At 42.2% G+C, this 24,620-nt stretch overlaps 2 protein-coding genes across 4 annotated transcripts in view; one reads left to right on the top strand and one right to left on the bottom strand.

Annotated features, from left to right (window-relative positions):
- The window catches only part of adamts10 (ADAM metallopeptidase with thrombospondin type 1 motif, 10), a 175,576-nt gene extending 168,635 nt beyond the window's left edge, over window positions 1-6,941 (bottom strand). Inside the window, exon 1 of the mRNA XM_060932511.1 lies at window positions 6,765-6,941. The gene's annotated coding sequence lies outside the window, so the exon portion shown is untranslated. The remainder of the gene's footprint in view (window positions 1-6,764) is intronic.
- Window positions 6,942-12,925: 5,984 nt separating this feature from the next.
- The window catches only part of LOC132893406 (tyrosine-protein kinase ZAP-70), a 50,347-nt gene continuing 38,652 nt past the window's right edge, over window positions 12,926-24,620 (top strand). The window contains exon 1 of one of the 3 annotated variants that reach the window (XM_060932507.1): window positions 12,926-13,099. The gene's annotated coding sequence lies outside the window, so the exon portion shown is untranslated. The other 2 variants (XM_060932508.1, XM_060932509.1) reach the window with 2 other exon arrangements.

Genomic DNA, 24,620 nt, shown 5'->3' with positions numbered 1-24,620 from the left:
GCTAACCACTACACCACCATGCCGCCCATGTTAATAACCGGTTTTCAAATAATCCTGTACAGAAAATGTCCAAGAACTGCATTTTCCATCATCACTGATGTGGTACATCTATTGTACCTTTAGTATGTATCTTTCACCTTTAAAAATGATTTAAGGTATATATAATTGGACCTTAAGGGCCACTGACAAACACTTCTGCATCCTGCTTAGTACTGCTCCTGTGTTTCTGGTTCTTTCACTGTGCAACGGGGAAGCCATGGTCTATTGGTTAGCGAAACAGCTTTGGGACCAAAAGGTTGCTGGTTTGATTCCCTGGACCAGCAGGAATAGCTAAAGTGCCCTTGCACAATACACCTAACCCCCAACTGCTCCCCAGGCTGCTCTGGGTATGTTGTATGTCACTCTGGATAAAGTTTAAAGTCCTTCCTGGTCTTCCCAGGCAGCCTCCTGGCCCTTAAGGCACATTGGGCGGTCCCAATCTCCATTTCTGTAGCCCTCGGCCTCTCATCTGTACAGCTAGGGTTACAGTGGGGATCTAGTCATCTGGTAACCATGAGGACTGTATTGCAGTGTGCCTTGCCAGACAGCAGTAGGTACCATTTTTATGATGGTCTTTGGTATCACCTGACCGCGAGTAGAACTTGCGATCTCCCAATCGAGATCAAGAGGCAGACACGCTAACCACTAGGCCAGCTCTATTTATTTTTGAGAGTGTAAGACAAGATAATTGTACAGCCAAAGGAGACATCCTTGGTGCTAACGCTGAGTCTACTCCTGCAATCCACTGCATTTGGAACTCGGAATATTTCACGTTGATTTTCCAGAATTCAGATTTCAGTGCTTCAGCGCAGGAAAAAAAAAAACCCGGATACCCAGAACAAGATCATTTGTATTGATAGTCTCTAGATTTGATAAACTTCTAATGTATTATACAGTATGTCCATGTACTATTTCTACGATGAGATAGGACATAGGAAACATGATGGCTGCCTTGTTTATCACTGCGTTCGTAAAACTGGACTGAAATCAATGGAATTATGGTACAAATGTAAACTTCCAAAGTTGTTCAAACTCCTTTTCACAACACAAAAGCTCCATATATCAAGTACAAACAAGTTTCTGACCAAATATAAAATGACACAAGGGGCAATCTGTGTAGTCAGGCAAGGTGGATGTTCCCCGAGTTCCCGACTGGGAATTCCGAGTTAACTGACCATTCCACCACTCCAATATACTTTTCCATGTCAGAGGTATAATGGATTGCAGCCAAACAGAGTACTGTGATGAATCATTAAGATAAAACTTTAAAGGAGTCTCCATGAGACAAAGGTTCAGTCTCATATATCAGTCATGTGAAAAGCTCATCATATCCTTATAAAATCCATCACACATAATCCGAAGCAGGAGAAGGTCACCGGCTACTCTGATAAATATGTCCAAGTTCAGAGGCATCACACATTGATGGACTTCACTAATCAAACCCATACGATGCTGCTTGATGCACAGGAGCCTCAGAAGAATGTAAATCCCTCTCTCTCTCTCTCTCTCTCTCACACACACACACAAAAATAAATAAAGCGCCGTCTCTCCACAATGTTCTGAAACCCTGTCTCCCAGCCTTATTCTACCACAACATACTCGTGGATACAAAATAGAGCTGGACATTTCTGTGCTTTTCCAGGAATTTCTGTCCTTCATTTCCCTATTTGGACAGCATATCACAGAGCGCCGTGCCAACAACGAGGAAAGAGGTATTAAATGGAGAACGGCCAGAGGCCCCTGGCATCCACAAACACACAACCCTTATCCACATACAACGTGCTCGGTTCTACAGAAATGAGGAGATGGGAGTGTGGAGCAAGCCAGAAACAGATGAGGTGAGAACATTAATACCGAGAACAAAGGCTGGGTTAAATCGACCTCGGGGTCTCTACAGTCTCCGCAAATAAACACGGCCTACACGGGAGAGCGCAGAGCGTTCATGGCCACTGATGCAAGCTTGGCTAAAATGACTCATGACGCAACATCTAATGAACTCAATCAACCATAGATCAGTCAACACACTCTGGCATCTGGGAACCGAGTTGGTGAACAGACGTAAGCTGGACAGAATTAGCTTGCTTTGCTCTGACATTCTAGGATTTTTTTTTTTTCAGAATGCAATCCAGTGAGATGGTGCAGTCTTTCTGACCATGTGACCACAGAGTGCGGGGGGGGGATGACGACTTTGTGGGATTTCTTCTGATCGCTGAAGATTTATGCTAGTCATGGATGCCACCCCAATCGTCGTGCAACTTCAGAACCACAAAGTTCAAAGGTTATATGAGCAGTGACCCAGAGTTAACAGACTCCTAAATGTCATGTGCTGCTTTGCATCAAGTCCAGCTAATAATTCTGATCTACAAAAAAAAAAGAAACCTACAGGCATAAACCTAAACTAAAGGGCAGCAAGTTTCTGTAGAGTAAATCACCCTCAAATCACGGGCACTAAGCCCAGCAATAATGCAGACGATGCTTTGTAGGTGATTCTACAAATGTGTAGTCTTACTATCGACATTACTGGTATTTAGCAGATGCTCTTATCCAGAGTGGCGTACAACATACAGCAGTTGGGGGTTAGGTGCCTTGCTCAAGGGCACTTCAGCCATTCCTGCTAGCCCAGGGAATCAAACCAGCAACTTTTCAGCCCCAAAGCTGCTTCTCTAACCATTAGGCCACCCCAATCCACATTTAGATTGAGTGGTCAACTCTTTTAATTTGATTTGCCAGATAGGAGCATGCAAAAGATTCGCAATTTTCTTCATCTCATCTCATCTCATTATCTCTAGCCGCTTTATCCTTCTACAGGGTCGCAGGCAAGCTGGAGCCTATCCCAGCTGACTACGGGCGAAAGGCGGGGTACACCCTGGACAAGTCGCCAGGTCATCACAGGGCTGACACATAGACACAGACAACCATTCACACTCACATTCACACCTACGGTCAATTTAGAGTCACCAGTTAACCTAACCTGCATGTCTTTGGACTGTGGGGGAAACCGGAGCACCCGGAGGAAACCCACGCGGACACGGGGAGAACATGCAAACTCCACACAGAAAGGCCCTCGCCGGCCCCGGGGCTCGAACCCAGGACCTTCTTGCTGTGAGGCGACAACGCTAACCACTACATCACCGTGCCGCCCGCAATTGTCTTCCAAAAGTAAAATCTTATATATTGTACCATTCTAAAAAGAGTTCAATTGAAAATGTATTAGCACAATTAGTCACATATATTATATTACATACACCGATCAGCCATGACATTAAAACCACTGACAGGTGAAGAAGTGAATAACATCGATTATCTCATTACAGTGGCACCTGTCAAGAGGTGGGATATATCAGGCAGCAAGAGAAGAGAAGAGTCAGTTCTTGAAGTCGATGTGTTGGAAGCAGGAAAAATGGGTAAGCGTAAGTGAGCGACTTTGACGAGGGCCAAATTGTGATGGCGAGATGACTGGGTCTGAGCATCTCCAAAATGGCACATCTCGTAGGGTGTTCTTGGTATGCAGTGGTTAGTACCGACCAAAAGTGGTCCAAGGAAGGACAACCAACTGTTGAACTGGCGACAGGGTCATGGGTGTCAAAGGCTCATTGGTTCAGATGGGTCACAAAGGCTAGCCCATATGGTCCAATCCCAGCAGTTTGTGCTGCAGTCACTCTTCTGTGGGATTGGACCATATGGACTAGCCTTCATGCCCCATGCAAATCAATGAGCATTCGACACCCATGACCCTGTTGCCAGTTCACCAGTTGGTTGTCCTTCCTTGGACCACTTTTGGTAGGTACTAACCACTGCATACCAGGAACACCCCACAAGATGTGCCATTTTGGAGATGCTCAGACCCAGTCATCTCACCATCACAACTTGGCCCTTGTCAAACTTGATCCTTATGCTTGCCCAATTTTCTAACATTACTGTTGTTCTTGGTAAAATTTTGGATGGTTAATAACAAGTAGACTGTCAGCCCCGCGATGACCTGGCGACTTGTCCAGGGTGTACCCCGCCTTTTGCTCATTGTCAGCTGGGATAGGCTCCAGCGACCCTGCGACCCTGTAGAACAGGATAAGCAGCTACAGATAATGGATGGATGGATGAATAACAAGCAAATGTAATTTAGTGAAAAGCAACACCAACTATTTTTATTCCTGTCATCACACCATACTCTATCATCAAACTATTTTGGACTCACATGAGTCAATGAGTCACATTTTTACATATCGTCATCTGTCACACAACACTCAACAAGACAAATCCAAACAAATCCATACAGACAACTTTGTCGGTGTTCAATACTGCAGTAGAATCAGCATTTGAAATCTTTTAGGGTTGACACGTTTTTTTTTTCATTGATACACTCTTGGAAAAAAGGGTACTAAATGGTACCCTTCCTTGTATATCTTGTATATATTTTACATACAAATGTGCCTGTAGCATACGTTTAAAACTTTACTCAGAAAACAAATTACTTTAAATCCTTTTAATATCCAGGTTTCAATATGCAAGATGTTAAAAGTAAAAAAATAAGTGTACCCATGAGGGTGTCAAGGAAACGTACAGATTTGGTTCTACTTTTTTTCTGAGTGTACATGATCAGAAACAGGGATACAGTAGGAGTTAATTTCTGTCCCCTGAGGTACAATCTACACTAATGATCCACCCTCTAGGGCCCATTATTGGACCTCAAGGTAACTATGTGTACCTTTTTAGGGTCAAAAAGGCATATATATGTTCCCAAGCAGTATATAAAGGGTACAAATAAGTCCCTTAGAGGGTAACAAGGCATTGTACCCCTAAAGGTACAGTACGTTGTTTTCTGAGAGTGTCCCAGTGTTGTAGTCGGGTCACTAAACCTCGAGTCCGAGTCCAGTCTTGGGTCCCCAGTGTTCAAGTCCGAGTCAAGTCCAAGTCATTAAAAAAAATGTCCGAGTCAAGTCAGAGAACAAGACTCCAACCGCACCATTTGACGGTGGCTGTTTTAGCGCCATTAACATTAGTTTGTTCCTGAACATGACATATGAACAGGTGAATGTGCTTCTCTTTGTCAGGGAGCGTGAAGTATTCTGTCAGAGATGGTTGGGAGACGGATGTAAGTGCAGAAGGTCCATCTATCCATTATCTATAGTTGCTTATCCTGTTGTACAGGTTCGCAGGCAAGCTGGAGTCTATCCCAGCTGACTATGGGTGAGAGGTAGGGTACACCCTGGACAAGTCACCAGGGCTGACACAGAGACAACCATTCACACTCACATTCACACCTACGGTCAATTTAGAGTCACCAGTTAACCTAACCTGCATGTCTTTGGACTGTGGGGGAAACCGGAGCTCCCGGAGGAAACCCATGCGGACACGGGGAGAACATGCAAACTCCGCACAGAAAAGCCCTCGCCGGCCGCTGGGCTTGAACCCAGGACCTTCTTGCTGTGAGGTGACAGTGCTAACCACTACACCACCTTCTGCACCACAAAAGGTGTGTTTATTAATACAAGTGAAGACAGATAAACAATCCAGAACAGCAGGCAACATTGTAAAACAGTGAAACAGGCAATAGGTCAAGCGAGGCACAAACAGGCTATCGTAGACTCGGCAGAATCAAAGATGAGAAACAGGAAATCAGGGATCAGGAAACCAAACAAGGAAATAAGGCTCGGTAATGTGTCAGCAACGCAACTCAATACTTCGCAAAGTAAGTGTGTTTTCACAGTTTTTATATAGGTGCGCTGATTGCGCTTTAATCCTGTGCAGGTGCGAGTCGTTTACGGCACGCACACATGCAAGAGTCCACTTGGCGTGCGCACCGTCCAGAGTGTGCCCAAGAGTCTATCTGATGCACGTGCCAAGGTGCACAGGAGAGACACTCTTGCAGGAAATTAGTACAAAAATTAATGTAGATATAAATATCTTATGCCAAATTATTATGCCATGTTACAAAAAAATAAAGAAAAAATCAGAGTCCGAGTCACCAGTGCTCAAGTCCAAGTCCTGGATTTGAGTACTACAAGTGCGGAGTGTACCAATAAACCTCTCTCCACTTTTCTATACCTGGTTGCAGGTGAGCTGGAGCCACCTTGGGCAGGTCACCAATCGATCGCAGGGTGAACACAGACAGCCATTCACACTCACATGTACACCTCTGCACTTCATCCATGTCTTTCAGAGGAAACCCACGTAGGTATGACGAGAACATACGACCCTACTTTCTGGCATCCTCAATCAACAGCCCTGATAGAAAAAGCACAATCTTGTTTTGGGTCCACAATGACGTCATGATAACAAGTCAAACGTCAACTCAAATCAAACAGTGTGATGCAGGAAGACAGGACATTTGCAGTATGCCCAGGATAAGAGATGATACAGTTTCAGGTCATGCTTTTTGGACAGAATGTCATTCTGGAGTGCAGTTGCTCTTTAATTTCCGCAGCTCTCAGCTCCCACGTCATGACTGTTTCGGATTTGTCTTCTCTCAGCACTGATTTTCTTCTGACCGCTTTCTAGGGCGCTTATGGAACTGGATGCAAAGCAATAACAATCACAAGATCAAGGAAACCTGACACTGTCACACTTTATTCTACAGCAGCAGCAGCGCTTTAAAACGTGAACCGTCGGTTCGAAAACGTCATGCACTTTCTCTTTTTAGAGCTCAGCAACTCCGATCTGCTTCCCCACGTCCTCCAGCTGCATGCAACTCAAAGAAAAGGCACAATAGAAAGGCGTTTAGTCCCCACCTGTGAGTGCGATTTGTGCAGTAAAAGTCTCCTCTCAGTGCCGTGTGTGTGTGTGTGTGTGTGTGTGTGTAAAGTCCCGCAGTCCTCCCGGTTCACTGCCGCATGCTGGAGAGAGAGAGAGAGAGAGAGAGCACTGTAGAGCTGCTCTACTCTTTCTATTTTTCCTCTCTTTCCTCTTTTTTCTGCTTTCAGAAAAAAAGGGGGAGAAGAAAAAACGCGCACACACACGCGCGCGTGCGCGCGCAAACTCAACTCAACTCAACTCACTGACTGACTCGCACCCGCCCGTTTCGCGTGAGCGCGCGCGCGCGGTGCGCAGGAAGTCGCGCGGGCGGCAGGAGCGAGCGCCGGCGCTTTGATGGGGCCCAGAAGAGGGCTGAGCTCCTTCACCTGCTGGAGATCAGATACCCGCCTCTCCACCAAACCGCCTCTGTGTGTGCGCAGAACAACACCACGGGAGGCTCTTTTTTACACTCAGATGCTGTACAGCTATATTTAGTCTACAGCTGATATATCAGGGGGCTTCGATGTGAAGTGTGTGAGGTAAAGTATGTCAGTGGACCACACCAAAAAAAAAACAAAAAAAAACAAAGAGCTGAGAAATGTATGGAAAAAATGTCTGCGATTCCAGGTTAGAACTCAAATAACCCTTACTTCCAAACCGAAAGTCCAGGATATGGAGGCTGAGCTGATCCTGAGCCTCATGGATGGGCGGAGTCAAACAAAACTCCATAGAGTGGAGTCTGATCTGCTCGAGCTACTGCTACCTGGGTGGAGTCAAACCAAAACTCCACATGTGGAGTCTGACCTGATCCAGCTTCTCCTGTATGGGCGGAGTCAAACCAAAACTTCATGGAGTGGAGTCTGACCTGCTCCAGCTCCTGCTACGTGGACAGAGTCAAACCAAAACTCCATGGAGTGGAGTCTGACCTGCTCCAGCTCCTGCTACGTGGACAGAGTCAAACCAAAACTCCATGGAGTGGAGTCTGACCTGCTCCAGCTCCTGCTACGTGGACAGAGTCAAACCAAAACTCCATGGAGTGGAGTCTGACCTGATCCAGCTCCTGTTACCTGGGCGGAGTCAAACCAAAATTCCATGGAGTGGAGTCTGACCTGATCCAGCTCCTGCTACCTCGGCGGAGTCAAACCAAAACTCCATGGAGTGGAGTCTGACCTGATCCAGCTCCTGCTACCTGGGCGGAGTCAAACCAAAACTCCATGGAGTGGAGTCTGACCTAATCCAGCTCCTGCTACCTGGGTGGAGTCAAACCAAAACTCCATGGAGTGGAGTCTGACCTGCTCCAGCTCCTGCTATCTGGGCGGAGTCAAACCAAAACTCCATGGAGTGGAGTCTGACCTAATCCAGCTCCTGCTACCTTGGCGGAGTCAAACCAAAACTCCACGGAGTGGAGTCTGACCTGATCCAGCTCCTGCTACCTCGGCGGAGTCAAACCAAAATTCCACAGAGTGGAGTCTGACCTGATCCAGCTCCTGCTACATGGGCGGAGTCAAACCAAAACTCCACATGTGGAGTCTGACCTGATCCAGCTCCTGTTACCTGGGCAGAGTCAAACCAAAACTCCATGGAGTGGAGTCTGACCTGATCCAGCTCCTGCTACCTCGGCGGAGTCAAACCAAAACTCCACGGAGTGGAGTCTGACCTGATCCAGCTCCTGCTACCTCGGCGGAGTCAAACCAAAATTCCACAGAGTGGAGTCTGACCTGATCCAGCTCCTGCTACATGGGCGGAGTCAAACCAAAACTCCACATGTGGAGTCTGACCTGATCCAGCTCCTGTTACCTGGGCAGAGTCAAACCAAAACTCCATGGAGTGGAGTCTGACCTGATCCAGCTCCTGCTACCTCGGCAGAGTCAAACCAAAACTCCACATGTGGAGTCTGACCTGATCCAGCTCCTGTTACCTGGGCAGAGTCAAACCAAAACTCCATGGAGTGGAGTCTGACCTGATCCAGCTCCTGCTACCTCGGCGGAGTCAAACCAAAATTCCACAGAGTGGAGTCTGACCTGATCCAGCTCCTGCTACATGGGCGGAGTCAAACCAAAACTCCACATGTGGAGTCTGACCTGATCCAGCTCCTGTTACCTGGGCAGAGTCAAACCAAAACTCCATGGAGTGGAGTCTGACCTGATCCAGCTCCTGCTACCTCGGCAGAGTCAAACCAAAATTCCACAGAGTGGAGTCTGACCTGATCCAGCTCCTGCTAAATGGGCGGAGTCAAACCAAAACTCCACATGTGGAGTCTGACCTGATCCAGCTCCTGTTACCTGGGCAGAGTCAAACCAAAACTCCATGGAGTGGAGTCTGACCTGATCCAGCTCCTGCTCCCTGGGCAGAGTCAAACTAAAACTCCACATGTGGAGTCTGACCTGATCCAGCTCCTGCTACCTGGGCGGAGTCAAACCAAAAGTCAATATTGTTGCTGTCAGTTCAAAACCTGCTATGTGGCAATTTAGTTCAAATTGGGTTCTCTATGCTGATTGGTCAATTTTGACCTCGTGCTTCCATTTATGCTAATTAGAAAAGCTAATAATAGAACAAGTAAACTTTTACTGGCTTCTCAGCTTGTTATTTCAGAGTTTTATTCAGTTTTTAATGTCTTCTGTAAAAAAGGAAAAATGTCACATAGCAGGTTTTGACCTGACAGCGACGATATGTTGAGCCTGAACTGCTCCAGCTCCTGCTACCTCGGTGGAGTCAAACCAAAACTCCACATGTGGAGTCTGACCTGCTCCAGCTCCTGCTACCTCGGCGGAGTCAAACCAAAACTCCATGGAGTGGAGTCTGACCTGATCCAGTTCCTTCTACCTGGGCGGCGTAAACCAAAACTCCATGGAGTGGAGTCTGACCTGATCCAGCTCCTGCTACCTGGGCGGAGTCAAACCAAAACTCCACAGAGTAGATTCTGACCTGATCCAGCACCTGCTACCTGGGCGGAGTCAAACCAAAACTCCATGGAGTAGAGTCTGACTTGATCCAGCTCCTGCTACCTGGGCGGAGTCAAACCAAAACTCCAAGGAGTGGAGTCTGACCTGATCCAGCTCCTGCTACCTGGGCGGAGTCAAACCAAAACTCCATGGAGTGGAGTCTGACCTGATCCAGCTCCTGCTCCCTGGGCAGAGTCAAACTAAAACTCCACATGTGGAGTCTGACCTGATCCAGCTCCTGCTACCTGGGCGGAGTCAAACCAAAACTCCGCAGAGTAGATTCTGACCTGATCCAGCTCCTGCTACCTGGGTGGAGTCGAACCAAAACTGCATGGGGTGGAGTCAGATTTGATCGAGCTCCTCCTACACTGGCAGAGTTGAACCAAATGTCCAGGTGATGGAGTCTGACCTGATCCAGCTCCTGTTACCTGGGTGGAGTCAAACCAAAACTCCATGGAATGGAGTCTGACGTGATCCAGCTCCTGCTGCCTGGGCGGAGTCAAACCAAATCTCCATGGAGTGGAGTCTGACCTGATCCAGCTCCTGCTACCTGGGCGGAGTCAAACCAAAACTCCATAGAGTGGAGCCTGACCTGATCCAGCTCCTCCTACGTGGGCAGAGTCAAACCAAAACTCCACGGAGTGGAGTCTGACCTGATCCAGCTCCTGCTACCTGGGTGGAGTCAAATGAAAACTCCACGGAGTGGAGTCTGACCTGATCCAGCTCCTGCTACCTGGGCGGAGTGAAACCAAAACTCCATGGAGTAGAGTCTGACCTGATCCAGCTCCTGCTACCTGGGCGGAGTCAAACCAAAACTCCACATGTGGAGTCTGACCTGCTCCAGCTCCTGCTACCTGGGTGGAGTCAAACCAAAACTGCATGGGGTGGAGTCAGATTTGATCGAGCTCCTCCTACACTGGCAGAGTTGATCCAAATGTCCAGGTGATGGAGTCTGACCTGATATAGCTCCTGTTACCTGGGCGGAGTCAAACCAAAACTCCATGGAGTAGAGTCTGACCTGCTTCAGCTCCTGCTACCTGGGCGGAGTCAAACCAAAACTACATGGAGTGGAATTTGACCTGATCCAGCTCCTCCTACATGGGTGGAGTCTAACAAAAAGTCCAGGGCTTGGAGTCTGACCTGATCCAGCTCCTCGTACAATGGCAGAGTCAAACCAAAAGTCCAGGTAATGGAGACTGACCTCATCCAACTATTTATACATGCGTGGAGTCGAACCAAAACTCCATGGAGTGGAGTCTGACCTGATCCAGCTCCTGCTACATTGACAGAGTCTAATGAAAATCCCATGGGATGGAGTCAGACCTGATTCAGAGCCTCCCGTATGGGTGGAGCCAAACCAAAATTCCATAGAGTGGAATCAGCGCCTCCTGTATGGGTGGAGTTGAACCAAAAGTCCATAGAGTGGAGTCAGATTTGATCCAGCTCCTCGTACATTGGCAGAGTTAAACCAAATGTCCAGGTGATGGAGTCTGACCTGATCCAACTCTTTATACATGGGTGGAGTCAAACCAAAAGTCCATGGGGTGGAGTCAGATCTTATCCAGCTCCTCCTACCTGGGTGGAATGTAACCGAAAGTCCAGGGGAAGGAGATAACTCAGTGTGTTGCACTAACTCAGGTTGCATCAGTGTGTTTGATGTTCTGTGTTGTACAGTATCTCATGGGTTAGGGGTTAGGCTTGTAGGAGGAGTTAGATCAGGTCCAGTCCCACCCTCTGGACTTTTGGTTCTGCAGTGAGGACTAACCTGGGATTTCCTTCTGAGAAAAATAAAAAAGAAAACTGAGTACTGAGTCAGGATCTCAGGCCAGTATCTGCCCCAATACCCAGTGCTGTACCAGTGGATTGCTATTCTGAACACACACACAGAGGGAGAGAGAGCACAAAAAAGAGAGGGAGAGAGGGAGAAAAAGAGAGCAAGAGAGAGAGCAAGAAAAAGAGAAGGAGAGAGAGAAAATGAGTGAGCGAGAGGGCTAGAGAGAGAAAGAGAGAGGGAGAGAGAGCAAGAAAACTGAAAGCAAGAAAAAGAGCATGAGAGAGGGAGCAAGAAAAAGAATGAGAGAGAGTGAGATAGAGGGAGAGAGAGCAAGAAAAAGAGAGGGAGAGAGAGAAAGCAAGGGAGAGCGAGAAAAAGAGTGAGAGAGAGAGAGCATGAGTAATACCGAGGAGGAGAAGAACAGTTTGTATAGCACAATAATTTTCACACTCTTGTCATCTCAAAGTGCTTCAATGCCACCAGAATTTTAAGGAAAACGGTAAACAGGAAACTCACAGAAACATTCCCACTCTCTTTCCAGAGTCCATTCCTGAAAGACTGGCTGTGAGATGGGAATAAACCCCGGATGGAACGCCATTCATACACTCATTCACACTTTTTTTATCAGAGCCAATCCACCTAGTGCTGTGTTTTTGGGAGGTGGGAGGACACCAGAGAACTTGGCGGAGAACATGCCCAGAAACTCAACGCGGACAGGAACCGTAGCTCAGCATCGAACCAGGAACGCTGGAGGTGTGAGACAGCAACGCTGCCTGCTGCTTCACTGACTGTGTGAAGCAAAAAATTTAAAATTTAAAAATTAAAAAAATCAGAAACATAAGTAAATAAAACTTCTGGTCCATGTTTGTGGGAAAAGGTTGCTAATAGAAACTGCACCATTCCAGTGGAGGTGTGGAATGCTGAAAGGTACCATCTTGTACCTGGTACCATCTTGTACCTAGAAACATGCGTGTAGTATTCCTTTGAGGCTTTATTCTAATTTTTTTTTTTTCAGAGCAGAAAGAATGTACCTGGACCTTCTGGCATGAAACTGATCGAAGTGTGTCCTGCGGATTCCGTTCTAACTGGAATAATTCCTGCTTAGTATGTTTCAATGAATTTTGTTTCTTTTTAAAAAGAAAAACAAATCGGTTCTGTGCTGTTCATGTGGTAATAATAACCGTGAGGCAATTATTTTTATAATACGTTACACATTTGTATGACACATTTTGGACTAAGCCACGGCTGCTGTAGTACATTTCACCGAGAGAAATATGAAGTGATATTATAAACACGATACACACCGCCTGCTCCCAGAGCCCGCGTCATGCTGATTGAGGTGAAGGAATAAATGTTCTGTTTCTAAGAATTGCAAAAAACACGAAGGGGAGTCTAACAGCCCACATAGTTCACCTGCATGTGTACACACATACACACACATACACACACAGTAGTGCTTGGCAAGCACAGATGTCATACATCAAACCAGATCACAGTTCATCACCTCCGCAGCCTGTACACGTTTGTCACTGACGGTTGATTTGATTTGAGCTACACTCCTCACTTCCTCCATCTCTCATCTCTTTCTCTCCCTTTCTGGAGCCTCCTGGCCTTGGTGAGTGCTCAATGGGATCACGAGGTCTTTTTTTTTCCCCTTTTCATCTCTTTTTCCATGATGGATGGATGTTCTTGTCTGGTTCTCGGCTGATTTCACAACCGTTCCAGTGTTGATCTAAGTGTCAGAGTGGCGAGTGTGTGTAAATGAGGTGAGCGAGAGTAAGAAGGTTGTTCGGTTGACAGATGCGAGTTAATCTGAGGCCAAGTTCTGAAGTAGAACAATTGCAGCCATCCAAGAAGGTTTGGTCATGGTGTTCAATATGTATTGAGGTATGTTGTTGTTGTTGTTTTTCTGGACCATGTCGCGTGAACAAAAAAAAAGGCCTCAAACAGTGACAGGCTGTTTTTCTTTTGTCTGATGTGTCATATATGTGTATATCTCCGTCGGTTTTATTTTCAGTAACCAAATAGCCAAAGTCATAAATTATCCACTGCCTTTTGGTGATGAATATAACAACACTACTGTTGTTGTTGTTGTTGTTGTTGTTGGTTTTTTTTTTTTAGTATTGCAGTTGCGTTTAGATATTTACAGCATGTTATTATCCAGAGCAAATTCCAGAAACGCTTTGTAGGCTTCATGAATAACATCCTAATGTCCTGTACTGAGTTTGTACTGACTTCAGTCATACACAGTCTTTTGTCTTGTGTGTCATCTGATTTCTTTCTGTGTGTGAAATGCACAAACAGTTAGTTTTCACGGCTAACCGTGGAAGCAAAGTTTGAATATCATCATCTACGCTTCATGCATAATGCGCTTTAGAAGAATACAGCGCATTTTTTCTGTGATAAGTTACCCTTGTCTGGTTTTTGCTCTGGATACAAAACGCATCAAGTGCTCAAATTGTACCCATTCCATGCTCAAATTGTATGTTCAGGACGGTTCTTCATGGGGCTTCTTTAATTTGGAATAAGCTGCAGGAAAATCAAGAATAGTTTCTCGCATAAGAAGTCACCAAGACAGCATTTTTTGAAATCGTACAGTACACACACAGGTATTGTAGCTGCTTTGTGAAAGTTGGATTGGTTTGATTACGTCCTGTTGGCCAATATTTCCTTTTTTTTTTCTTTTTTTTTTTTGTCTTTTGTTCGGTTATTTTCTCTTTGTGTATATCATACTGACTTTTTTTTTCTTTCTGTGTGTGTGTTCATTGCTCCTAATGCAATGCAGTGTAATATTCTTGTATTATCTGTTTTTATCTGAGTGTAATTTGTTCACCCTGGACCCCAGGAAGACAAGCAACCACTTAGTGGAAGCTAATAGGGATCCAAATGAAGAAAAAGAATAAGAATATGTTTACGCCAGAAGCTGGCTAAAATGGATTTTTAAATGGCGATGAAGCACATAATGTACAGTTTCGTCTCAACTGCTAAAGTGAAAATGAGAACTGGGCCCCATGAACAGTCCAAACGAGAGCCATAAATTCAACAGAATAATAATAGTAGTAAAAGAAGAAATTTAGACGTATTGTCATTTATTTATTTATTTATACCTAAACTCAAGCTCACGTTCCAAAAAATGAATAACTACATTTTATGCATGCATAACCATATATCAAGACATTTTATACATAAATTTCCACTGATCTATCAGAAAACAGCTTTATTATCCAGAAGGACAGGAAGGAAAGAACTGATTTCTGCTTTCAATACATAATCGAAGGTGTGTATAACGACTAAAGATGGAATCGTGATCAAATTGCAAACAATTTATTAAATGCAACTTCTACTTTTTTTTAATTTTCATGAGATGTTCCTTTATAAATGTTTCTAACATTTTGAATAGTCAAGAGCTGTTTGCATTCAAACCATGTACCGTGTTATTGCCCACAAAAAAAAAAAAAACATCTGAAGCAGATAGTTCAGCTGCGACTTCAGAGCTGGTGATATATTTATAGAGCTACAGAGCTATAGAGGCAGCGAATGCCCAAACGCACTCCTGTTCAGAAAACCTGACATGTTTTGGTCCCACCACAGCTGTCGTTAAAAGCCTGCACCCTGATTTAACCTGCAACTCGATTACTTTATTGAAATTTAAATTTGGCCTAGCAGTAAAAAGAACATCGTAATAAATAGATACGTCAATATAAAAAATTCAAGATATGTATTTTGACTGTATGGAAGAGTGTGTGTGTGTGTGTGTGTGTGTGTGTGTGAGATCTCATTTTGTCTGAGCGAATGCATTTTGAGATTTCAGATCAGCAAAGATTACAGCGTTTTGAGCAATAAAGCATTATAAAGAGTATTAAACACAGCAGGAAGTCGGTGGCAGGAATCCAGGCCTGTCTCGGCTCAAAACGCTCGTGATATTTCAGCAGACCCGTGGGAGCAGCTAAACACGGCCTAAAGGCTGTTTGTGGAAAAATAAACGACAAACGCAACAAAAGGAGAATGCTTGAAAAGGCCCAGGGTCAGAGGCACTAATGGTTTTGTACGTACTAAGGGAAAAAAAAAAACTGTTAGGTTTCCAGTGTAGGCTGAGAGCAAATAATTTCCATTCACTTGCACTTTTAGGATAAAGAACAAATTGGTCATGCTGTAAATATCATCAGTGTTATTCATAACATAACATAACATAACATATAACATGACATAATGCTGTTCGATATAGTCCAGAGGGTGATGTGAATCCAAAGAAGTGGTGATGAAAAAATAAAAATGCATAAATCAGCCATGCATGCATGCATATATATTGTATAACCTAATAACAATGCTAGTATGCATTTATTTATGAAGTATTTAACTTTATAAAGCGACAGGATGTTACAGCGAGAGCTAGGACAAAACCATGCATGGATACTAATGAACAGAACGAATTAACCAGATGTTAATCCTTAACGATTATTAATGGCTTTTGTGTTAGATTCACGACGTTTCACAAAGTGAGATTTACACACGTACACGTGTATTAGTAAAGGTAAGGGCCCGGTCCTATAACACCAATAACTATACTGTAACTACAACTATGATGATACCTCCCCTTATCAAAAAGAAGTATACTTAAGTAACGTTAAAGTATATTTCTTTAAGTATACTTTTGTGTACCAAGTATACTGATATCAATGTACTTACAGTATACTTGTAAGTAAACTAATCTAATACTTCTTAGGACTAAATTGGCTGACTTTTAGTTTATAAAAAGTATACTTTAAGTCTAAGAGAAGTAAACTTTGAGTATATAACTAGTATACTCAAAGTAGACCACAAGTAAACTTATATACTTTATATATAGTTTACTAGTTCTATACTTGTAGTCCACTCTTTAATTTGCAAAAGCATACTTCTAGTGTACTGGAAATATACGATGAGTTTACTTGTTTTATACTTCTAGTCCACTTTTTAGTTTACTAAAGTACACTTTGTAGTATACTGGAAATATACTATTGGTTTACTCGTTACACACTTCTAGTCCACTTTTTAGTTTACTAAAGTATACTTTATAGCATATTGGAAATATACTATTAGTTACTGGTTATATACATCTAGTCCACTTTTTAGTTTTGAAATTTACTGCAATTACCCTTCTAGGTATACTATTAGTTTTCTAGCCCGAACCCTTACCTCATGCACACTACCAGTAGACAACTTAAGTGTTTTGTACCTTAAGTTACAATGAAGTTCTAAAGGTAAGAATTCACAAAATAACAACAGATACTCAGGATTAAGAACATATTCATTTTCTTTAAAAATCAAAATTTAAAGCAACATTGTATTAAATGGCAAAGTATAAAAACATGGTAATGACAACTGAAATTGACATGCAAGCTCTAAAGAAAAAGAAATAAATAAAAAAATTAATTATCCCACTTAGGAAAAAAAAAACATATGGAATCACAGACATACCTAAGAGTCGACAATGCTGAAGCACAACTACGGGGCGAGTCCGCTTAAACATAAGGCACAAATATTTTAACACTTTATTACACTTTTGTTAAGTATATCTTGATCCAAAGTTTAAGTATACGCTTAATATACTTAGACTTTTCTATATATGCCAAGTATACTTATGTATAACTTTATTAAGTATATTTCCGATAAGTAAATAAAAAGTAAATTGAAAGCATACTCTCTTATTTTTAGTTTAAAAGAAGTATACTCGAAGCACACTTGAATAAACTTCTTTTTTGTAAGGGTTTACTTGAATTTAGTTCCAGTCTGGAACAGAAACACCACGACTATAATCCCGAATATAATATCGGTTGGTTTTGCCACTCAGGGAAATAAATATACATGGTTTATTTATTTATTTATTTATAGTACGTGACTGATTTATTTATAGTTATTGCTATAATTGTAGTTATAGTTATCGGTATTGTGGGAAAGTTGCACTCGAGTCTCCATCATTGAACAGTTGATAACTTCAGGACAAAAGACTTCAAGTTAAACCTATAACGAGTTCAGAAATTATTCATAAGTTGCTCAAAAGCTCATAAGTTTGACGTTATCGCTAGTAGAGAGTTATAATGATGTATAATCACACTATTTGGGGTCTCCCAGATGAGGACGGGTTCATCCTCGTGTCCTTGCAGAAAGATTTTCCTCACCACCATCACTTCTGGCTTGCTCAATCGGGATAAATTTATATGTATACTATATTTCTGTAAAGCACTATCTGCTTTGAGACAGTGTACACTGTTAAAAGCGCTATACAAACAAAACTGAATTGTTTCAAGAGTTGTGAAAATCTATTTAAGACTTCACTTTACAGAAATTACTCCCACTTCAGAAACATCCCTCAAGCAATTTTTGACCATTTTGTAATGTCGTAGTTGTCTTTACGCTTAGACGCACCACAACCTTGTAACTAAACACACACTGTATTAATACTTGAATGAATACATCAAAGTATATATACATAAACAGCTAAGTGAGTCACGTTATGGAAAAACGACACCCATTTCACGTGTGATTGTGCGTTTGTGACTGAGCAATGTCTGATCATCATGTTATACCTGCGAAATGATTCCTATAGTACAGGGGAATTCAATTTAAATTCAAAGAGGCCCAGTTCGAGAAAATTTCCTCAAGCAGAGGTCCAGAATGTTGTGATGTCGAACATGGGTTATGAGTCAATATATGCCATATCTTTTGAAGTTGCCTAGTAGTTGGATCAACGTGTGTATCGTGTCAACGTGCCTATGACTGTCAAATAAAATAAAGAAAGTACAATTCAATAGTATTTCAACAATGTTTATTCATAAGGTCACTGGTTTGTTTAAAATGTTTTTATTTAAAATGTTTATTTAAAAGGTCGCTGGTTCGATTCCCTGAACCAGCAGGACTGGCTGAAGTGCCCTTGAGCAAGGCACCTAACCCCCAGCTGCTCCGGCAAGTGTGGTGGCGTACCTTGTATCTGATTAGCCAAAGAAAAATTGATAATGCAATTATCAGTTGGGGCAAGAATCCAGCCATAACCGCAATTAAACTTATTAATAATTTTCACATTGAACTGGAGGGTATTTGAATAATAAAATAATAATAATAATAAAACAAATGTTTTTTTCTCATTTCAAGTAAAATCAGGTTTGCATTGAATAATTAAATAAAGAGCATTGTGAAAAGGCATTTTGAAATAAAGTGCTTCGTTTTAGTAAAATAAATAAATAAATAAGTGGTGTAGTTTGAGTTTCAGCTTTTCTGCTTTTTTTTCTCCTCTTAACTACACTTCTCAACAAATATTAACAACTAAACAGCTTTAACACCTTTTTTTTTTGTTCCCCACTTTCTCGTGTTCAGTGAGAGAAATAAAGTTTCCCTTGTGCTGCCAGGATTTTAAATCTGGGCTGGAATGGTGTCGGGGCCAGTCCCATACACCGTGTGTAGGTGCTCTTTTGTGATCCTGGATCAGTATTTAGGTTTAATCATGTTCATAGTTCATAGAGAAAGCTGCCTCACGGTTGTATGTGGAGCCGAATATGGTCAAGATGTACAGGACTACTTTCCTCAGACCTGAGAAAGCTCTGTCTGAGACCATCTGGAACCAGAAAGTGGCAGGGTCAGTTCCTGCAAACTGCTGTTTCAGGGCCACATCTGCTTGGAGAGCAATCAGTTGTATCTGGAGAGGCCCAGAGTTTGCTTACCTGACGTGCTGTATGACTTCCTTTGAAAATCCGGTGACATCTGTAGGGGAAGCCTAATGGTTAGAGAAGCAGCCTTGGGACCAAAATGTTACCAGTTTGATTCCCTGGACCAGCTCAAGTGCCCGAACCCCCAACTGCTTTGGATAAGAGCATCTGCTAAATGCCATTAATGTACTATAATATAATGTGTGATAAGAAATGGGTTCTACTACTATGGGGAAGCCATGGCCCAATAGTTAGAGAAGCAGCTTTGGGATCCAAAGGTCACTGGTTTGATTCCCTGGACCAGCAGGAATGGCTGAAGTGCCCTTGAGCAAGGCACCAAACCCCCAACTGCTCTGGATAAGAGCATCTGCAAAATGCCATTAATGTACTGTAATGTAATGTGTGATAAGGAATGGATTCTACTATAATGGGGAAGCCCTGGCCCAATGCTTAGAGAAGCAGCTTTGGGACCAAAAGGTCACCGGTTTGATTCCCTGGACCAGCAGGAATGACTAAATGTCCTTGAGCAATGTTCTGGGTATGTTGTACATCTGATACATGCCATGAATGTAATATAATGTTCTGAAGGTGAGCTGCTATCCAAGGTCACGTCCATCAGTTGGCTCATCTACAACTAAGCTGACATACACGTGGTGCCTTGTGAACTGCTTCATCCAGATGTTCTAGCACATCCTGGGTGAATATTTCTGTTTTTCCTGTGGCTGTTGATGCTGACATGGGGATTTGACTGATCTTTTCACATAACTCTTGTTTTTGTTTTCTCTCCAGTAAGGTTTCAGCTGCTGTTTGATGTTTCATGCACTTTGACAGTTCCTGAGTCAGTAAAAGGTTTATGTTGTTCCAAAATCCACATAACTTGAAGAGAACGTTCATTGGTATGTTGTTGGGAAGTGAATGATTGAGTCAGGATTCTGGTGTCAGGATTTGATCATATTGGGCTGTTAGATCATGTGTTTTCTGTGCCCTCAGTTCGGATTTGAGTGCGTATGATTGCTCAGAAGATGAGACTGGTTTTGAATTCCCTGTGGAAAGTATAAACAGATACGAGTCTGTCCATTCTGGATTCAAAGCTCTGTTTTCTCTGTCTATTCTCCTCATTTTAGAGCACGTCATGTCTGTTTTCCTGACTCACTTCTTCAAACTTCTATATGTCTGTCTCCTCGCCACTGGCTACATGTGTGTGTATGTGTGTGTGTTTGATTTGATGATGATTTGATTGGCTGAGTAGCATCACATGGGATGAGTTACAATCCAAGCGATTGGACCTATGTACATACATTGACGACCGTAAAGACGAGAAAAGCTGTGCAGTTAAAATAAGACTACTGTAAATGCAAAAATGCAAGAAAAGTTACGCAAGTTAACATAGAAAAGGTCCGTCAAGATCTTGGTCCATATAGAACAGTGTCTGGGTCCGGATCTGGACCGCCATTTGGTGATGACGAACATAGAGGATATCACACAGTTGTGCGAAGATATGAAGTTTATCTTCAAGTGGTGAATGTATATATTCATGAGTGAGCAAAGTGTACGAGTGAAAATATTTTCCAACACAAGAAGATAAACTTCATATCTTCAATCCACCGTGTAATGTTCTTTATATTATATGGACACATCCACCAAAAAAAAAAAAAAAACGCAAGTAAATCAAAAGAATTTAAATTTTGAACCAGTTCGCCATTTTGACAACACTGCAGGAAAACACTGGGAGTGACGTCATCAGAGTAAAATATCAGGACTTATTATACATACAGGACACTTTTTCGATGGAATAAAAACATGTTCTATTCCCTTCTAGCGGGTTTCATTCACTTGGTTTGATAGCATGCAATATTGTTAGCGTATCATTTATCCTACGTGTATAATGTCACTCTACCCAATGGAGAATGAGCGTTGAATATGGTTTATGATATTGCATGGTTGTCAAGACAACATGACATCACACGTCAGAGACATAAAACTTCCGTGCTAGCGAGTGAGCGACTGGGACAATTTGTAAATGAACATGGCCGCCAGGTTTGTTTCGTTAAATATGGAGGATTTTGAGAGAATTTTGAAAGAGAAAAATGTGTTGAACGCCCGAAAGGAATGTGTATGAATAATAATAATAATAATAATAATATTTTTTTCATGGTATATCAGATATATTCCATTCAGCTACTCGTCTTTGACTCATTCAATATCGTGCTCGCTGAATGGAATATATCTGATATACCACGAAAAAAAGCCAGCCAATATTATTTAAATATGTCACGCTGGTCCGTGATGTATTTTGTATGAAAAATGAGACTTTTTCAACATGAGAAGATAATATCTTCAAGCCAACGTGCCATTTTCTTTTTATTATATTGAAAAATATTACTCTCATTTCAAAAACATTGTCATTTTTGACCATTTATGTATGTAAATGTCGATCTATATTCTGTAATATTACACAGACATAAGCGTTTTACTGGAAATACAAGAAGATAAACTTCATATCTTCAATCCACCGTGTAATGTTCTTTATATTATATGGACACATCCACACACACAAAAAAAAACCGCAAGTTAATCAAAAGAATTTTAATTTTGAACCGGTTCACCATTTTGACAACGCTGCATGAAAACACTGGGAGTGACATCATCGGAGTGAAATATTGGGAGATATTATGCATACAGGATACGTTTTCAATGGAATAAAAACATGTGTTCTATTCCCTTTTAGCGGGTTTCATTCATTTGGTTTGATAGCATGCAATATCGTTAGCATATTGTTTATCCTACGTGTATTACGTCACTCTACCCAATGGAGAATGAGCGTTGAATATGGTTTACGATATTGCATGGTTGTCAAGACAACATGACGTCACATGTTGGAGACTTAAAACTTCCGCGCTAGCGAGTGAGCGACTGGGACAATTTGTAAACAAACCTGGCTGCCAGGTTTGTTTCATTAAATACGGAAGATTTTGAGAGAATTTTGAAAGAGAAAGACGCGCTGAACACCCAAAAGGAATGCGTATTAATAATAATAATAATAATAATAATAATAATAATAATAATAATATTGGCTGGCTTTTTTTTGTGGTATATCCGATATATTCCATTCAGCTACTCGTCTTCGACTCGTTCAATATCATGCTTGCTGAATGAAATATATCGGATATACCACAAAAAAGCCAGCCAATATTATTTAAATATGTCACTCAGATCCGTGATGTATTTCATATTAAAAAAAATGTGAGTTTTTCAACACGAGAAGATAAACTTCATACAGGTATCTTCAAGCCAACTTGCGATTTTCTTTTTATATACTGAAAAATATGTCCCGGTTGTAGTTTGTATGAAAAATACGAGTGGTGTATTTCCCAGTAAAACACTCGTGTCTGTGTAATATTACAAAATATAGATCGTCATTTACATGCATAAATGGCCAAAAATGACAATGCTTTTGAAATGAGTGTAATCTATAAATTGCAGATTTTCTTGAATATAATCAGACGTAAATTGAATGCTGCGGTTTGACTCCTAATTTTTAAGCTCAGATTAAATTTAGTTCTACATGAAAAGCATGTGGGATTCTCCTCTTTTACCGGATCCACAGTCGGAGCAAAGAGTGTTGCTCTTTCTCATGCATCTGGAACACAAACAGGAAGGAGTCTCAGTTTTCACCACAACGTTCTTTCTGGAAACTTCAGAAAATGGTTTTGACCCACAAAGATTTTTTTTCCTACGGATATGGTACTCCTACAAACCTCAAAGAACATGAAATGATGTTCAGATCTTACGAGTAAGTTTGATGTTCAAACGTGGATCATGTATTTGTGCCAAAGTGGCCGCCACTGACTGACAGACAGACGCCATAAGATTGTCCAAGATGGTGGCGTGCATTAGCAATGTACAAAGAGGTACATGTTGACATTCCTGATCGTTTTGTCGAGGTTGCAGTGTGTCTGTGCTTCTACATGTCCTGACTGATTAGCATAGCCTCAGCGATTAGCTAGCCATGTTTCCCAGTTGCCTAGCAACCATCTTCTCAGAAGTTTCACCATTTGAACAGCAAATAGTTTGTGTTCACTTTATCAGGTTGAAAGTACCAGTTCACACACCACCACAGTGCAAACCTAGCATAGCATAGCATAGGTACGGGCAGCTTAGTTATTTCATCTCATCTCATTATCTCTAGCCGCTTTATCCTGTTCTACAGGGTCGCAGGCAAGCTGGAGCCTATCCCAGCTGACTACGGGCGAAAGGCGGGGTACACCCTGGACAAGTCGCCAGGTCATCACAGGGCTGACACATAGACACAGACAACCATTCACACTCACACCTACAGTCAATTTAGAGTCACCAGTTAACCTAACCTGCATGTCTTTGGACTGTGGGGGAAACCGGAGCACCCGGAGGAAACCCACGCGGACACGGGGAGAACATGCAAACTCCGCACAGAAAGGCCCTCGCCGGCCACGGGGCTCGAACCCAGACCTTCTTGCTGTGAGGCGACAGCGCTAACCACTACACCACCGTGCCGCCCACTAAGTTATTTATCCATGTCTTTTCTCATAATGGTGGTCAATCTGAGTCTCTCAAACCTCAAGCTTTTGCTTATTACTTAGTCCTGTAACCTTTAATGCGTTATTTTTTAACAAGTATCAGTCTTTAAGGTCCTCATACTAAGGTTTTCTAGTCCTAGTTTTTCACCATTAATCCTTATAAAGCATGTTACCAAGCTACCAACCTCAGCCAGACATCTTTTCCAGTGCAGTTTTGGGGTTGAGTGCCTTGCCCTTTGATGCAAAACATATGCACACCCCTTCTAATGCACAACATGGGTCAAAAATGACCCGCATTCATTTTCCAGGTTATTTCATGCTGACTGAGTTTTTCTTTGCTCTATCTTTTGAAATCAATTTATTTTACGATTGAATATTCCAAGTATTCTTTAAATATCTTGTTTTTAATTACCACAAATCATTAATTTAATTTTTTCCTTTCCTACTTTATGAACAAAAATAATTTTTATATTACTACACATGGGTCATCCAAGTGTGATTTAAAATTAAATGTCTTAATACTATAATAATAATAATAATTTGTTTCAAGTAATTACTTTAGCAGTGAATGGGGCCAGTTATTTATTTATTAACTATGTAGTTAGCTAAGCCAACTACAATAAAATTAGTAATTACTAAAGTAGAATATGTCGACAGCTCGGTAGCTAATAGCAATTACTTGTAACGTTCTGACAAGTAATCTACTCACTCTCAAGGGAACCTAAACATAATCCATTTTTTTCTAAGGTAATTTTAGAACAATTGAAAAACATTACTTGCATGTATTAGATGGGCAAAGGGTGCTGTGCTGAGCTGTGAAACGTCTGACACAAGCACAATTCACAGTTCCCACCAAACGCTGTCGTAAATGCATGCGGGTCGGTTCTGACCCATGTGTGTA

Source organism: Neoarius graeffei, chromosome 10 (genome assembly GCF_027579695.1).
Source record: "Neoarius graeffei isolate fNeoGra1 chromosome 10, fNeoGra1.pri, whole genome shotgun sequence".
NCBI lineage: Eukaryota > Metazoa > Chordata > Actinopteri > Siluriformes > Ariidae > Neoarius > Neoarius graeffei.
This window is presented reverse-complemented; position numbering and strand designations above follow the sequence as displayed.